This window comes from Neolamprologus multifasciatus, chromosome 7 (genome assembly GCF_963576455.1).
Source record: "Neolamprologus multifasciatus chromosome 7, fNeoMul1.2, whole genome shotgun sequence".
Classification (NCBI taxonomy): Eukaryota; Metazoa; Chordata; class Actinopteri; order Cichliformes; family Cichlidae; genus Neolamprologus; species Neolamprologus multifasciatus.
Genome location: NC_140445.1, coordinates 64,256,935 through 64,265,849, shown reverse-complemented (window position 1 = coordinate 64,265,849; position 8,915 = coordinate 64,256,935). Strand labels below are relative to the sequence as shown.

The 8,915-nt window shown below is 39.5% G+C and overlaps 1 protein-coding gene across 1 annotated transcript in view; it reads left to right on the top strand.

Annotated features, from left to right (window-relative positions):
• The first annotated feature begins 8,838 nt into the window (after nucleotides 1-8,838).
• The window catches only part of tspan9a (tetraspanin 9a), a 222,220-nt gene continuing 222,143 nt past the window's right edge, over nucleotides 8,839-8,915 (top strand). Inside the window, exon 1 of the mRNA XM_085165093.1 lies at nucleotides 8,839-8,912. The gene's annotated coding sequence lies outside the window, so the exon portion shown is untranslated. The remainder of the gene's footprint in view (nucleotides 8,913-8,915) is intronic.

Sequence of the window (8,915 nt, the reverse complement as noted above, 5' to 3'; positions counted from 1 at the left end):
TATAGCTCTAAAGAATGTAGCATCATGGGCAGTGTAGTCCGTGCTGCAGGGAGAATGGACTGCCATACACGTTATGTGTCTGTGAGCGAGGGAGGGAGAAAAAGGAAAAGTACGAGCTGTCATCGAGCAAAAACGGGAGCTGGAAGCATGTAAATATAATAATAACCACTGCAGCCAAGAAGAGTGCCTGACGAGCCCAGTTGTAAGTAAGCTATTAAGACTCGACTGTACACCGTGTTCGTGTTTTCCTCCAAAAACAATAAGTTCTGTTGGAGCAGCCTTTCAACGCCTCTCTCTGTCTCTCGCTAGCAAAGTTGACTCAGACAACAAAGTAAAGCTAGTTTTCGGCTACGAGCCGACACAAACCCGACGTATTAGTCAGAGGTCCCTTTACTACGGTTCGGAGCCGCGGACCTTCAGTAACAGTAATAAATCACAGCAATAGTACATTCATGTAGTTGTAAACAGCATGATAATATATTAAGTAATCCAAAGTATTCAGAATACGTTACTCTCATTGAGTAACGTAACAGAATACGTTACAGAATACATTTTGGGGCATGTAATCTGTAATCTGTAATGGAATACATTTTAAAAGTAACCTTCCCAACACTGGTTCTGGGGGCCTCTGGATGTCTGGAGTCTTGATCTCCTCCATACCTGCTTCATGCCCTGGAGGACGGGGCTGTGGCCCCCCCCACACCCTCTAGCAGATCATTAGATGAAGGAACCTTTTAAAAACAAGCGCGTCCATGCTCACAGGTGTACACACGGGTGCTCACACACACAAACTACACCCTTTTTGGCTCCTACCTCAAAGCACACTGTGCTGTCAATCTTACGTGCTAGACAATAATGTTTAATATTTAGTATTTACTGTCATATTCCCATAGATCATCGTGATGTTTTTTATTGTATTGCTCTCGTTTTCTTCTGCTTGTTTTCTTTTCTTTCTCAACAGGTGATCCAGGTGATTGATATATGTATTTTTTTTTGTCTGCTTATTTAGTTGGTTTTTGGGGGTTTTTGCCCTTTATCCCCGTCCCTCTTCTCCGCTGTTTCTTCCCCCTCTTTCTTTCTCCCTTTTCTTTTCCTCATTCAAGTCTGTCCCGTATCTAGCAAGTGAAAATAAAAAATAAATAAAATAAACAATAAAAGGTGAATCAAATAGACCAAAGTAAATCCGTTGGACATCTTTCCTCGCCTTTAGACAATAATTCTGATGCAAAAGAGCCAAACGGGACAGGCAAAAAAAAATAAAAAATCATGTCAAATAATAGTTGCCAGGAGATGCCATTATTAAACAAGTTCAATTCAATTCAATTCAATTTTATTTATATAGCGCCAAATCACAACAAAAGTCGCCTCAAGGCGCTTCATAGATACAGAGAAAAACCCAACAATCATATGACCCCCTATGAGCAAGCACTTTGGCGACAGTGGGAAGGAAAAACTCCCTTTTAACAGGAAGAAACCTCCAGCAGAACCAGGCTCAGGGAGGGGCGGGGCCATCTGCTGTGATTGGTTGGGGTGAGAGAAGGAAGACAGGATAAAGACATGCTGTGGAAGAGAGACAGAGATTAATAACAGATATGATTCAATGCAGAGAGGTCTGTTAACACATAGTGAGTGAGAAAGGTGACTGGAAAGGAAAAACAAGTGAGGTCACCTAATCCTTTAAAATCTGTGTATATTTATTATGGCACTGCATTCATTATTATACTGCAGTGTGTTGTGTCATACTCTTTTTTTGACTATTCAGAAGAGGAAATTAACAAAATAACCTGGATTATCATTTAAGAACATTGTTATTTATTTAGTTAAATTCAGTGAAAATCTCTCTTTTATAAAAACAAATAGAACTTTTTTTGCTGTGTGACTCTCGCTGCTCTCTCTGCGATGCTAGAATCACGAAGCTTTGTTTTGACGCAGCCTTAGAAAAAATAACCGCAGGCATCAGTTATCCAATGCATGTCTCAGGACACACATAACATTAAACCTAAGCACCACAGCTATAACTCAGTTAAACCAAATACTTTTCAGTCTTTTAGAAAATAGATGTGTGTTCCTTAAACAGAATTGAGACAAATAGCAAACATGAGCGCGGTGTTGGTGAGGACCGTCTGACTTCAGTTCCTTGAAGGTCGCGGCTCCTGTCTGTGCTCTGACAAAGCTGATAAAAACACTTTCCACCTGCTCAGGCTACCAATCAATGTGAGGGCCCTGCAGTTACAACAATAAACACACTCTGATTGAAATTAGTGAGCTTTACTTACTTACACGGGTCAGATAAAGTCCATTTTATAGTCTTGTTAAGATGGTCTGAAACTCTTACTGATACTGCAGAAAGACAGACAATGAAATAAACAAAATCCCTCAAAACTATGTCAATATAAATTACACTCATTTGTATACATGTGCATATTTGTGCATAGGTGCATATTTATCCCTCCATATTTACTCACAGTCACTTTGTTAGTTACAGCTTGCTAGCACCAGGTTCCTTTTGGTGTCAGACTTGCTTTAACTCCTCATGGCAGAAATTTGACGAGGTGCTGTAAACATTGGTCCATATTGATATGATAGCATTAGATTTGTCAGCTGCACATCTATTACATCCCAACAGAGCTCTTTGCATTGTATTGAGATCTGGTGACTAGAGGACATCTAAATATAGTGAATTGTTTGTCAAATTCAAGACGCCAATCTGAGATCTTGTGACTCGGTGCGTTATCCTGCTGGTCATAAAGAGAAGCACGAGGTCAACTACAAATCTCAGGTAGGCTGTAGCATTTAAAAGATGCTCAGTTTATGCTGAGGCCCAAAGTGAGCCAAGAAAATGTGCCAACGACATTATATCACCACCAAAATCATTGATCAGGGTGGATCCATGTTTCATGTGATTTATACCAAACAACTGAATGTTGGAGCAGAAATTGAGACCAGGCAACATTGTTCCAATCTTCTGTTGTCCAATTTTAGTGAGCCCGTATGAAGTGTAGTCAGTTTCCTTTTCTTACCTGGCAGGAGTGGCATCTGCTGCAGGGTTCAATGTGATGTGCGGTGAGAGACCGAACCTTGTTTTTAACGTATTGTTGTTTAACTTCCTGTCTCCTTTCTGTCATTTCACAGATATCGTGGTGCTCAGTTTGAACTTCAGCAGGTCGTCGTGACCATGCATGCATAACAAAAGGCACTGAGCTTCTGCCATGTGATTGGCTACTTATACATTTGCATTAATAAGCAGAATAGATATACTTCTGGTCTTCTGATATATATTAGGGGTGGGGGAAAAATTGATACTGTGTAGCATCGTGATATTTTGTTTGCTAATAATGTATCGATACAGGGACAGCAGAAATCAATATTTTGTTACAAAAAAGGTTTTTGTGCTCTGACTTCAGAGCATGTTGATCCTTTTTCTGAGCAAGAATCCTGACATTCCTTCACTGTCCAAATGTGTTTAACTTGTTTTTTGGCAGCAATAAACATGACAGTTTACTTATTTTAATTTAAGACATGTTTTATTTTAATTAAGTTTAAAACTCCATGCCTGCTTCATGCCCTGGGGGGCGGGGCTATGGCTCTCTACATCCTCTTGCAGACCATTACATGGGGAAACCATTTGAATACAAGCGCGCCGATCCACACAGGTGTGCACACAGGTGTTCACTGTTTGTAGACTTAAATCACACCTTTCTTGGCTGCTACTTCAAAGCACATTGTGCGCTGTCTGTCCTGCTTGCTGCACAACAACATTCAATATTTAGTATTTACTGCTGTTTACACTTAGCTAGATTAATGCAATGGTGTTGTGTTTAGTATGTTGCTTTGTTTTTTTTTGCTTGTTTTCTATTCTTTTTCTTTCAACAGGTGATCCAGTAGATATTTTTTTTCCCCCCCTTTCTCACTGTCCCTCTCCCCTTCGGTTTTTCTTTTCCTTCCTCTTTCTTCCTCCCTTTCCTATCCCTCACTCATGTCTGTCCCGTCTGTAACAACTGAAAATAAAATAAAATAAATAATAAAAACAAAGGTCGATCAAATGGACCAATACGGCAATGCCATGATGATCCATTTGGCAAAATAAATCCACTGGGTATCCTTGTTGGTCTTCAGACAACAATTCTGACGGCTAAAGAACCAAATGGGACAGGCAAAAAAAAAAAAAAAATTAAGTTTAAAACTTTTTTATTTAATGTAAAATTATATTTTGTTTTAATTTACTTTCAAATTCTTCAGTTGCTGAAGGGGCTGCATAGTTTTCATAAACTGCATAGTTCAGAATAGCTATAATTGTACCAGATGGTTGATTCAGTTAAGTTGGACTAGACTGTAATACAAACCGTTCAGTTTGTCAACAATCAAACTGAAATGAGAGAAAGACTGAGTGTGAGACTTTGATATTAGAGAAAATGAATATTGATAAAGTTTACCTTTATGTACAGAATCTGAATATCGCAAAATATTTTAAAAAATTGCAATAATATCGTATTGTGCGTTAAGTATTGTGATAATATCGTATCGTGGGATGTATGGTGATTCCCACCTCTAATATATATTAGCTGGTAAGTGCATACTGAAATTTATTTACCCAGCGAGTGCAAAGCAGCACATACTGAGAGACATTACGTGCACTACTGCACTGCTAATTGCAGTAACAACTCACCTTCCACAAACCACAAGTGTAATGAAGAATGACAAGGTTAATGACAAAGTTAAGGAGTTTAAAAACACAAAGTAAAGAGAAATAATCAAATGTTGCATGCACTCCCTGAAAAGTGCCCACCAATCAACACCATGATGATGATGATGATAAGCACCATAAGGGGAACAATATTCTGCAACTGCTCTCCCTGCTGTTCAGGTTTCTCTGACTGTCTAATACCAAAACAGATATTTTTTCACAACTCTTCCAGTCTATTTTTACAGCATCATGCTGAACCTGCAACACTGCATCATGAATTATTTCGTAATTTCAGTAATGAACGACTCCTGCCACTTGCCAGACACTCAAATGGTGCATAAAGACAAAACACCTCTCACAGGCCGGGAAGTAGAGAGCACATGACAGGTTTTCAGACTCCACATGCTGTTCTGCACATGTTCATCTTTGATATTACTGAACGTGATCTTCACGATATGCCTCGCTGACGATCACGGCCAATTAGTACAAGTCTGGCTCTCGCCCAGGAACGTCCCTAGCTACCTATTAACTCATTCGCTCAGCGTGCTCCACCTGTGCCTCTTTTCCTTGCTGTATATATTACTGCTGCTAAGAGGAAAGGCCAGATCGGTCACATTATGATCCCTGCTGTGATGCAAATTAGTGGTCATATACTACAGTTTGTCTTGTCATTCCTGAGTAGAATCCCAAAGCAAACACTGACTGTGCGTGTTTGTGAGCTCATTCCCTGGTCACCCGTTAGAAATCTGCTGTTTACGGATTTCAGTGAAAGCGAAAAACAAAAATTAAAACAAGAGTAAATTGCTTTCTAAGGATATAAATCTGGTACAGAGGAAACCAGGACTTCTCCATACATAATCATAACAGTTAACACATGGATCCAACACCTGTTACACCTGTCAGAATGCTGGAGCTGATTGATTTATTATTTCTTAAGCTGTGAGTTTAGGAAGTACAGATAACCCAATAACTCTTGCTGGGTCTTAATGTACGCTTGTGTAACAGGGTCATAAATCACATTGTTATAATTACACAAAATGTGTCCTAAACCCCCAAACTGTTCCTTTTATACTTGACCTTTAGGACCTCCAAGCCTGTAGTTATGTTCATTATCAGTTAGAGCCCCTCCTCATTCTTTTCTTCTTCTTCTTTGGTGCAATCCTATAAATACAGTGTACCCCTTTTGCCTCTCCCCTTTTCTACAATTCCCCTGTGGGAGAGGTGGGTGTCATTTCTTTCCAACACTTTAAAACGCTCATATAATGCATATTTACCCACCTGGATGTTTCTGATTGTGATTTTAGTTCAATTATTGTCATTATTAAGCCTGTTTTTGTTAGTTGTTATAAGTGTGTAGTATGTGTGTATCATAAATGTGTTTTAGGCGCCATAAATGCTAGCATGAATATATACTCCTTGCTAGCTTGGAAGTTGTGGTGGGTTGAGCTAACCCTCTTCCCCACTGTTTGTATTTGGTCGTAGGAGCTGGAGTGGGCAAATTATTTACTTGGAGGTCCTTCTTTCTTTTACCTTTTTTATCAGGTATGTCGGATTTCATGTTGTTGTTTTTGTTTTATCTTATGTCAAATATGTTGCGTGTAAATGCATACTTTATGTTTAATGTAAAAATAAATGCCAGCCCCTTTTCTACAATTCCCCTGTGGGAGAGGAGCTGGAGTGGGCAAATTATATACTTGGAGGCCTTTCTTTCTTTTACCTTTTTTATCAGACACAATGCAGAATCACACCGGTTACACTTGATCATCCAGGTAAGTAAATCTCCAAAAGTTGATTCTGTTCATCTGGACGTAGCGTTTTGTGGGAAAAATGTTTCGTCACTCATCCAGTGACGTCTTCAGTCTCAGCTGACTGCAGGTTTCAATCTTAGAAACAGTACATTTGCATAATGACTGAAACCAGCCCACTGGAGGAACAATGAGCTGGGAGGTCAGTTCCTTAATCATAATTATGCAAATTCCCATGACCATTGATCAACAACCACTGATCAATGGTCATGAGTACCATTCACAGAGAGTTAGGGAATGGCTGCAATCCCAGCATTGTAAGATGGTGACAGATGTACCCTTAGGCCCCCTCCTCGATTCAGAGATGGTCTTTCCCTTTTCACGTAAATGGCGTCCTTGACTCCGCGCTCGAACCAGCGTTTGAGCAAACGTTTGCTAGGAGCTCCATTCATATTATCTAAAGCCATACGACACCTCAACCACAACACTTAAACACACACAACACAGCACTCAGAAGCTACCCTGCAAGCTAAAGTGCAATACTGTAATTTTCTGCTGCTCATTCCTGTGCAATATCCCATCTGCCCTCCCGTCATATTTCTTTTCAAGATTTTCTTATTTAATCACTAATGTACATATATTTATATTTATAGATACATATATATTTAGTCATCTTTTCTCTTTTACCACGTCTCTCTAATATTTTGCTCCTTACTATTTTTATATTTTTTTTATTATATTTAACACATTTCATTGCAATGTTGACCCTGTGCTAACTTGCATATGACAAATAAAACTGAATAAAACTGAAAACTGAAAACTGAAATACAAAATGATGTTGGTGTTGACTTTGTCCCCAAACTATTTTCTTGCAAATAGATTTGCATAAAATATCGATTTTCAGCCTTAATCTTGTAGCTTTATTTGACTCGGAAACACTGATGGGAGAGAGTAGCACACCGAAGAGCTTTTAAGTGCGCTACCATTACACAAGTTTAAACACATAAACTCAGCTTCATGTTGATGCCATCCATCAGGGGGACCAGAACGTGCAGTCTAATGATTATGCCTTTTAAATTTCTCCCAGTAACACAGTTTAATAGCAGCATAACCGTGACCGCAGGAGAATCTAAGAGACATTCATGGTGAGTGATGAGTTCAAGTTTAACTACCAACGTCGAAATCTGACATGTGGATTAAATCATTAAAGCCACCCAAAAGTTACATTGGGCGCCCAGATAGGATGCTTTAACCTCCTAGGACCCGGCGTCCACATGTGGGGACATCACATTTTGGATTATCTAGACCACAATACTCTTTTTGCTCTTTCAAATGAGCCATATTGCTCAAAGGGGCACAATTGTTGTTGTTTTCATTTTGTTTTCATACTCAGGAAAAATGCTGCTGTGTTCAGACACCAAATAAAGAGTTTTGCACGTCTTTACTCAGTTCTATCGAACACTATAAAGCCAAACAGCAAAGAGAAAATAAAAACTGAAGCCATTAAAGAGATCGTGTAAATCAAGAAGAGCTCAATGCACCTTATGGCTACTTATGACACAGGCTTTGTTGCACATGCATGTGTGCAAATGTGATTTTTCATCCCTGGAAATTTTCGATGATATGCATGATTGCTGCCATGTTTACTTTACCAGTGAGCAATTTTATTCTCATCCTAACTTCAGTGTAAATAAAACGATGAGTCCAGTAAAGGCTTGTCAGTTAGTTCAAAATATTAAAATTCTCCATCCACTCTTTTCCTACTAAATTACTGTGTTTATGCTCACTTTGTCAATACAGCTTCATCATGTTTCCAAAGGAACATTTTTGGGCACCATATTAGCTCTGACATCTCACTCTTTCCTCTACATACTTGCTCTATGCAATCTTTTCAAATACACACAGCAGCTAAAGGAAAGCCTGGTAGCTTACTGAACACGTTTGGACATAGATTTGCTGCTGTATTGGCTCATGAAATATATAACTGTATCAGAAACACCACTTGCTTTTTAATTAATAGGAAACATACTTTAATATATTCTCTCTGGTCATCTGTCAAAACTTATTATAACTGCCAAACTTTTATATAATCACACCCCTGAGTCACATCTTAATAAATCAAACATGTTTTCTATAGGAGTCCAAGCCTCTGTAACTCATAAAGGTCCGAGTCTGCGACGCTCCAGTCGGAGCCAGTGAGCGAGCCCCTCCTCCTTCCTCAAACTTCATTTCCTCCTCGTCCAACCAGATAGCTCAGTCCTCAATCCATCATATAATATAGCGGGTAAAGACATCTGTCAGGGAGACACGTCCGATTTTTGGAAAGGGTGCTGTCCCAGACACTTTGCGGCAGGACAGAAGTGGGACTACAAACGCGTCCGGCTGGAAAGTTTGCCCAAAGCTGCTCAGCTGAAGTTGCGTGGCAGTCTGACAGCTTCCAGCGACCCAGCTGCAGAGAAACTTTAGAGTTGGGGATTCACCAGGTA